The sequence below is a fragment of the Moschus berezovskii genome, chromosome 10 (assembly GCF_049115385.1).
Source record: "Moschus berezovskii isolate FMDL1 chromosome 10, NW_MosBer_1.0, whole genome shotgun sequence".
In the NCBI taxonomy this organism is placed as follows: Eukaryota; Metazoa; Chordata; class Mammalia; order Artiodactyla; family Moschidae; genus Moschus; species Moschus berezovskii.
Window position 1 is genome coordinate 56,155,623 of NC_142469.1, and position 9,093 is coordinate 56,164,715.

Genomic DNA, 9,093 nt, shown 5'->3' on the forward strand with positions numbered 1-9,093 from the left:
GGAGAAGCCTGGTAGGCTACAGTCCACGGGGTCGCAAAGAGTCAGACACGACTGAGCGACAGAACGGGACGAACGAACGGATGGGAAAGGTAAGACCAGGCAGAATGAACAATTTAAGAATGGCTAGTGTCCTTGAGTTCTAGGCTATAGCTAAAATGGGAGAAAGCACTTCAGGACACAGCTGAGCATAGGATTTTCTGTGTTGGCACAGCAAGAGGCAGTGACAGCTAAGGAAAAAGTTTAGTAGTGTAGGGAAGCATGTGAGATTTACAAGCAGGCAGGTGAGGGAGTGCTGCCCAAGAACTTAGTGGGCTACAGTTTTATAGTCAAAGGAAAAGTGAGGAGGTAGAGAAGACCAGTTTGCTCATTCTTAAGTAGATGTCAAGCTCCGTCATTAGTTGCCCCTCCACATCAGGCGAGGAAGTTTTATTGTCCCTACATGGTCAAAATGGGATTGTCATGGCACAATCAAAATGAACAAAAAAGTGGTTACATATATTAAAATATGGTAAATCATCTCAGGTTTCAATATTATGTCACCTTTTCCTTCTATTTTTGTTTTCAGTGTATGCAGAGGAGCATGTCCTAGGAATCATTAACTTACTGCCCTTGCTGGGCAGGATATGGGTCTCATTCCACCATTGTTTTATTGCTTTGGGCCATGACTTATGGTTCCCTGGCATGGTTTTGTTAAGCAAACGTCCTTTCTTGAGTGATCCTTAACTTACGGGGGTCTATCATACATTTTTTCTTTTTCAAAAATAATATTTACTTGTTTACCTATTTGGCTGTGCCGGGTCTTAGTTCCAGCATGCATTATAGATCTTCAGTTGCAGCATGTGGAATCTTTAGTTGCAGCATGCAAACTCTTAGTGATGGCATGTAAGATCTACTTCCCTGAACAGGGATCAGACCTAGGCAGGCTCTCTGCTTTCGGAGTTCAGAGTCTTAGCCACTGGACCACCAGGGAAGTCCCATCCCATACTTTTTCCTTTACTTATGTTTCCCTAGTGGGATTACTTATTGAATTGCTGTACTTTGTCCCTTTATTCTGTTCCTATGATGGGGTAGTCCCTATTGCCTGGCACTTAACCCTGTGGTTTACATATCAAGGGCATGCATCTTGTTGGATCCTTTGCACTCCCTAAGAATTAGCTAGCCCTGATGGAGCAGTCTCTCCCCAGACACAAAGATTATTTAATAAGTCAAAATGTCATACAGAAAAATTTTAAATATGATTAATGCAACTGGGGTAAGAAGAAGGGGCAGAAGTTTCCTGTGGTCTTTTGAACAGTTTGCCCCTGTGATCTGGGCAGCATACTTTCTTCTCTTTGGTGCCAGAAAATTACTTTGGAAACTGATTGGTTTGGGTGGAGAGATGGAATCAAATGATAAATGCCAAAGAATAGGTTCAGAGAAGTAGAATCCAATGAAAGGGTGAAGTTATTAGCCAGACTTATGGTGGGCTGTTGCGTTAGGCCTACACCATAATCAATTCAGTCAGTACAGCAGAGGTTAAATGGACTTCTTGAGCTTAGAATTTGAGACTGTAAAGCCTTTCATTTGTTCAACAAATCATGTTTTCCAAAGATCACCTCCATATGTTGTCCGACATTGGAAAGCAGGCCCAGCCACTATTGTTATTCTGAATTGACTTGTTTTTTTCATGGTAAAGACTGCTTTATTGATGGCAGTTAGTACAAGTCCATAAATACTGATCCCCAAAGGACTCAGTTGTGTATCAGATTTACTGGTCCACAGAGAGCTAAATGGAATTGAACCAACTGATTGCTGGGAAGATAAACTGAAGTCAGTCCTGCTTATTGGGAAATGAAACCACAGCCAGCTGATATATGGCATATGCTGTTCCACCAACTGTAAGAACCATGGTGGCTCTATACAGGAGGACATCAGCTATCCTACCCTTCAGAGCAACGGGAATCCCATTATCCTCCTGAAACAGCTTTTGTTTTGCTGGAAACTGATTTTCAAACTGCCTACGTAAAGCAGTACTTATGGTCCTCTTACTAATCTGAAGGAGAGACAGATGATTCTGTAGCATCTTGGCTCAGCTACTGCTCACCAACCGTGACAACTGACCACCAAGAACCATTATTCTGACTTTAAAGCTGAGCCTCAGACAAGTAATTTGTCCAAGGTCACGTAGGTAATTAATAGAAGAGCCCGTTAGCATCTGGGTCTATTGCTCTATTCGGTGCTCTGCCCCACTATTCATGAACAGTATAGTTCCGTTTCAACAAGGACATTTAAAAAATTAATTATAAGTATTTATTGAGGAATCATTAGTAAAGTGTTCAGTACTGTGTGAGGGCTTGTGGGAGTGTGATATTTACTGGTCCTTAATATGTTCAGTGTTGACAAGTACTTGGTTTGTCCCTTCTTGGTGTTGCATTCTGGCTCCACCATACTACATTTGTAGACCTGAGCTGGTTGCTTAACTTTTCAGCCTATTTGCTTATCCATAAAAAGAGCCTAATAATACCACTTAATAAGCATGTCGATAGGATTAGGTAAAATATATACATGTAATTATTATTAACTATAGTTTCAGGTAGCTGAATTTGATTTCACGAGGTAGAAGATCGAGAATTGATTACCCAGCAGTTGAATGGGATTTGTTTTTTAATGTGAATATTCACAAATTTTCATGTTATCCTTGCACAGGGGCCATGCTAATCTCTATATCATTACAATTTTAGTATATGTGCTGCTGAAGCAAGCATTAAATAAGGATTTCTGTAATCAAAAATGTGCATTTAGAAGACTTCTCATATTAAAAATGTTTCTAATCATTATTAAATGTACAATGTGTAATGAGAGATAGCATTAGAGTATGAACTCACCAAATTCAAGTATTTTACAATATTGTGTTAATTTCTACTGAACAACAACAACACATGTATATATATGTGTGTGTTAGTCGCCCAGCTGTGTCTGACTTTTTGCGACCCCATGGACTATAGCCCACCAGGCTCCTCTGTCCATGGCATTCTCCAGAGAAGAATACTGGAGTTCATAGCCATTCCCATCTCCAGGGGATCTTTCTGACCCAGGTATTGAACCTGGGTCTCCTGCATTGCAGGCAGATTATTTACTATCTGAGCCACCAACAAAGCCCTATATACATACACCTATATATTCTTTTAAAATATTTGTTTATATTTTATTTATATTTTATATTCTTTCCCACTATGATTTATCACAAGAAAAACTTTTAAATCAGATTGTACAAGGCATTTCTCTAAATGGCCATGGATCCCTGAATCTCTTGCTCCCAGTGTGGCCTTAATCATCTCTTATTAAATAAATAGCTCCCATAAGATCATTTAAGGTTTTTCACTATGCTCTGTATTCCATTATTTCCTCCCTTGTATCACATTAGAGAGGAAAAAGTAAAATACAGTAATATTTTTCTTTCTCCATTTTTTCCTATCCCCATTTATCCATTGTTTTATAATTAACGTAAAAATTATTTTTCAAGTTCAGTTCCAGAGGATGAGATGATTGGATGGCATCAGCAACTCAATGGACATAAGTTTGAGCAAACTCCGAGAGACAGTGAAGGACTGGGAAGCCTGGCATGCTAAAGTCCATGAGGTCGCAAAAAGTCAGATACGACTTAGCAACTGAATAACAACAAAGTTCAGTTCCAACCATTTTTCTAAGTTGCAGATTTAAAGAGATCATGCTATTTCCCCCCTTTTCAGCATTTTTAAGTCTTTGAAAGGAAAAGTTTTGAGGATGTTTCCTCAAAGAATATATGCTTCCTGATTTCAACTCACAAATAGCTTTTATTTAATTTTCTGAGAAGAACAAACAAAATCAGTGTGGTTTAATGTGATGGAAGTGTCTAGCTGAGAATTTCAACAACAGAACTTATTTTGGAGAGCTTCCCAGAGTAAATAACACTTCAGAGAGTCAGTACCACATTGGCCATTTCCTCTTGCCCTGGGACACCCTGAGCTTATAGAATGTGCTTACCATATTTCGTCCTAATCCTTCTTCTCTCTCCTTGTCAGTTAGGTGTCTGTGGGTATTAGAAATGGCAACTGAAAGTTGTTTAAACAATAAAGGGACATTATGTCCACAAAACAGGAAGTCTGTAGGCAGATTTTTGAGGGTGGGTTAATTCCACAATGAAGCAGTTTTTCCCGCTGGCTGTTAGTTTGTCATCCTCAGCCTGACTGCCTTGTCATCATAATCATAACACACCTGTCTCACCACATATATCATAGACAGCAGTTTCTCAGACTTGGCACTATTGGCACTTTGGGATGGATAATTCAGTGTTGTTGCACATACAGCATTGCAGGATATTTAACAACATCCCTGGCCTCTACCTGATAATGCCCTTAGCACCTACCTCATAGCTGTGACAAGCACAAACATCTGCAGATATTGCCAAATATTTCATGGAGGTCAAAATCACCCCAAAAGTTTCATCTTATGAATAGTGGGAAGTATGTGCATGTATTGTTTGGAATTCTTCACTAAGGAGCATTTATCTCTTTTTACCCATTTATTTATTCAAACATATATTTGTATCAATATGTATTTGGGTATATTTATTCTTTGGGCTATAATAGTACACTATTTTGTTGTTGTTATTGCTCAAGCCTTTCCACCTTAGGCTACTGGGGTCTTTTTCAGGTTGACTCCTGTGTCCTTTTGATACATTTCCTTCCTTTTCATTTTTGCTCACTTCCTTCCTTACTGGTAGTATGAATTAGGATCATCTTGCATTTTCCCTGCCCAACTTTATAATTGGCTATTTCTCCAAGGATCCTGGGTTCCTTTTATTGGAGAATAGTATTTGGAAACCAAGATCTGGTGTGAGTGTGCTGCTTGCAATTGGGGTGTCACTGCTCCTAGCTTCTCTCAGCAGGTAGAACTAGGAAATATATATATGTATACTAATACCTGTGTACAAACATATCTATGATTATTTTATATCTGTTTGTGTATATAATGAGCTAAACAAAGTTAATTCTCTGATCTTTAATTCATTACCATAGAGTTCAATCTATCCTTTCTCTGTTGATTATCTGTAAGTTCTTTATCTCATAGTAAGAAATCTGGCTCCCATTAGCTACTATCCATTTACTTATTTGTTCAACCTCAGCATACATGCAAAGCATATTCAGAATTGTTAGCCTAAATTCTTATGAAAAACGAATGTACAAACCAGAGTACAATATTTCTACAGTTCTTTTTCTTTTTAACTTTACAGTCTCCAGTGGAGTACATTTTTCAGTCAGAATGTTAATACAGAACGAGAGCCCACAAAAATTTTTGCCCAAGAACCCATATCTTAGCAGTGGCCTTGTTCTATCTATCTCACTAATCCCATTATAACTTTGTGTGCATATTCTTCCAGTTTTTCCTTGTTCAAACTTAAATACATATACAGTCATATAAATACATGTATATGTACATTAGTTGTACAGAAGATTTTGGTCTGGAAGTAAAGCTTGAGAAATACAATGTTTTAGGAACCCTCCCGATCCCCATCCCCACCACAAGTAAACTCTGAAACAGTCAAGGTTAAGGATCATCCTCTTAGCCAGTCATGGTAACTCTTATCAGGATTGCCCCTAGCTGTATGGTGTGGAATCCCTGAAAAATATTTTGTGTGTGTGCCCTCTACCTATATGAATAAACCAGAATAGAAATGGTGAATGAAATAGAGTGGAAGCGAAGTTCAAAGTTCACGATGTAAAGAAAAGCTGAAGAGCAAAAAATTAGTTACAGTGAGCAAAGACTATGAAGTAGACACAGAATGGGGGAACTATACAGGCTAGCTGGAAACAAGAAAACATACAGAAAGAAGTATGCCTCCATGAAAAGATGCTCAAGTTTGCTAATTATTAGAGAAACTACTGCAATGAAGTACCACCTCACACCAGTCAGAATGGCCATCACTAAAATGTCTGCAAATAAAATATGCTGGAGAGGGTGTGAAGAAAAGGGAACCCTCCTACACTGTTGGAATGTAAGTTGGTGAAGCCACGATGGACAACAGTATAGAGGTTCCTCAGAAAACTGTAAATAGAATTACCATATGACCCAGCAATCCCACTCTTTGGCATATATCCAGACAAAACTATAATTCAAAAAGATATAGGCACTCCTATGTTCATAGCAGCACTATTCACAATAGCCAAGACGCAGAAACAGCCTAAATGTTCATCAACAGATGAATGGACAAAGATGTGGTCCATAGTTACAATGGAGTACTACTCAGCCATAAAAAGAATAAAATATCTGCAGCAACATGGTTGCAACTAGAGATTATCATGTTAAGTGAAGTAAGTCAGAGAAAGACAAATACCATATGATATCACTTATATGTGGAATCTAAAATATAACACAAATAAACCTATCTATGAAACAGATTCACAGACATAGAGACAGACTTGTTGCCAAGGGGGATGGAGCATGGGAGGAGGATGTAGTGGGAGGTTGGGGTTAGCAGATGTAAGCTATTACATACAGAGTGGATAAACAACATGGTCCTACTGTATAGCAGAGGGAAATACATTCAATATCCTATAATAAACCATAATGGAAAAGTATTTTTTAAAAAAGAAGGTATGCATAACTAAATCACTCTGCTGTACAGCAGAAATTAACATAACATTGTAAATCACCTATATTTCAACTTTTTAAGCAAGTCTAAAATGAAACCTAGTTCAAAAAGATAATTAAAAAAAGAAATATGCCTCAATCTTACATAGTTTTCTAGTTACAGTTCTATTATCAATTCACGTTTCTTTGTATTGTGAACTGTACATTTCTGAAAGGAACATTAGCAATCAAAAGAGTCTAATTAAAACACAAATTTGAAAAAAGAATGAATGAAGATTCATTCATTGAAGGAAATTAGCCAGTGTTCCAGGAGTAAAGGATGTGATAGGAGCAATTAGGAGAGCCTTTCTGTCCACAGCCAGACTGTGAGATCCATTCTGAGTATGAGTTTGAAAAATAGATTAAAGTCAGATTTCAATCATTTGGGAAGATTACTGAGACAGATGGATTTCTTCAGAGTCTTACAATCTGGCTTTTGTTCTCACAGATTCAGAAAACTGAGCTGCCAGTCTACCAAATCTAGACTATTTCTTAGGTGTGGACACACATTAATCAAACACACAGAAATTCACGTTAAAAAGCCAGTATAAATTTGTTAATCTATGAGGATAATAATAATCGCCAAATTGACCAAATACTTTTGTTCACTACTCAGAGCATTATGTTTCTATAGGCAAATCCATGTGAAAAGCCAAATTATTACTGGAGGATTACTTAGTAAGTACACAGTTAAAAGTCAGTAGGAGCCAGAAATATTAAGCTATATTACTCTGAGGCATCACTTCCATTCTAAGACCATACCTGTTGAAGAGCCTAGATACTTAAGTCTGTGAGCCAGTGCCATGAATAATTGGAAGGTATTACAGAAGTCAGAATAGCACACCCCATCCAAAGACGTCCACATCTTAATCCTCAAACACCTGTGAATAAGTTACGTCTAGGGTCCTCAACCCATTATGAACCAGACACACAAGAGGAGGTGAGTGCGTGGGCCAGTGATCAAATCTTGAGTTACAGGGCAAAGGAAAATTGAGTCTGAAGATGGAGTTGAGGTTGCTAATCGGTTGAATTTAAAATAAAGAATCCAGCTTATTCAGGTGCACCCAACATAGTAATCACAGAGTATTTTAAATGCAGAAAAAGGAGGCAGAAGAGTCGCTGTCAGAGTGATACTATGTGAGTCAATTGGCCATTGCTGGCTTTGAAAATGAAAGGAGGCTATGAGCCAAGGGATGTGGGCAACCTTTAGAAGTTGGAAAAGACAAGAAAAAATTCTCCTCTAGAGCTTTTAGGCAGGAACACAGTCCTGGTGACTGTGACTTTAGTCTCATGAATTTAGGACTTCTGACCACCGGAACTGTAAAATAATAAATGTGTGCTGTATCACATCACCAAGTTTATGGTCATTTGTTATAGCAGCAATAGTAAACTCACACACTTTGCCAAATTTGATGTTTCTGACCTCCATTTATATATTTCACAAATTTCCCTTCCTTAGATACCTTCTTTCTTAAGCAAAATAATACAGTAACTTGGTGTAAACTTTTAGTTAAAATCACAGTTCAGACAGGCTTCTGTAGTTGGTTCACGCTGGCTAGGCTTAGGATGTTTATTATTTAGACATTTTTTTGTTCAGGAGGATCTTCTTCGGAATGTTCCCTTTCTTGGTCCTGGGTGTAGGGTAAGGGAGTTAGAGAAGGCGAGGTTCGGAAAAAGAAGGAGACCGGCACTTTACAGGAACAGATCACCTTTAATGAAGCGAGAAGGGGCAGCAGTCAGATTAGTGAGCTACTGCACTAACCCAAGAAAAGAGTAAGTATATACAGGCTGCTGCTGCTGCTAAGTCGCTCTGCTGCTACTGCTGCTAAGTCACTTCAGTCGTGTCTGACTCTGTGCGACCCCATAGACGGAAGCCCACCAGTATCCCCCATCCCTGGGATTCTCCAGGCAAGAACACTGGAGTGGGTTGCCATTTCCTTCTCCAATGCATGAAAGTGAAAAGTGAATGTGAAGTCGCTCAGTCGTGTCCGACTCTTTGCGACCCCATAGACTGCAGCCTACCAGGCTCCTCCATCCGTGGGATTTTCCAGGCAAGAACACTGGAGTGGGTTGCCATTTCCTTCTCCAATATACAAGCATATATGTGGAAATCTACATATAAGGGGGCCTGTTCTTCTCCAAGGTGATTGAGAGCAGTTATCTCTTAAATGGTTGGGGCAAGGAATTCTGGAGATAGGCCAGAGACTGGGACCAGCTGGGAACTGGGCGTAATCAACCTTACTGTAATTTTTTTTTCTTCTGCTGCATAGAATGCTGTTTTGCATAGAATGGTGGGGAGGACCCGGAGGGGAGTTTTGAGCTGTGTAACTTGCCTTCACTGGGAATCTTCAGATTGATTTACTAGCAGTGAGTTCAAATTATATGTGTAATAAGGACAGAGAAAAAATATTCCTAAACTTATAAAGGAAGTTTCTTTTTAAAGTA

The 9,093-nt window shown here is 38.8% G+C and overlaps 1 non-coding gene and 1 pseudogene across 1 annotated transcript; both read right to left on the reverse strand.

Moving 5' to 3' along the window:
* Positions 1–1,810: 1,810 nt before the first annotated feature.
* On the reverse strand, positions 1,811–2,062 carry LOC148776322 (cytochrome c oxidase subunit 7A2, mitochondrial pseudogene; annotated as a pseudogene).
* Positions 2,063–2,640: 578 nt separating this feature from the next.
* On the reverse strand, positions 2,641–2,744 carry LOC129561370 (U6 spliceosomal RNA). The gene has a single exon (XR_016038507.1). It is a non-coding gene; the product is annotated as a U6 spliceosomal RNA (small nuclear RNA).
* Between the last annotated feature and the right edge of the window lie 6,349 nt (positions 2,745–9,093).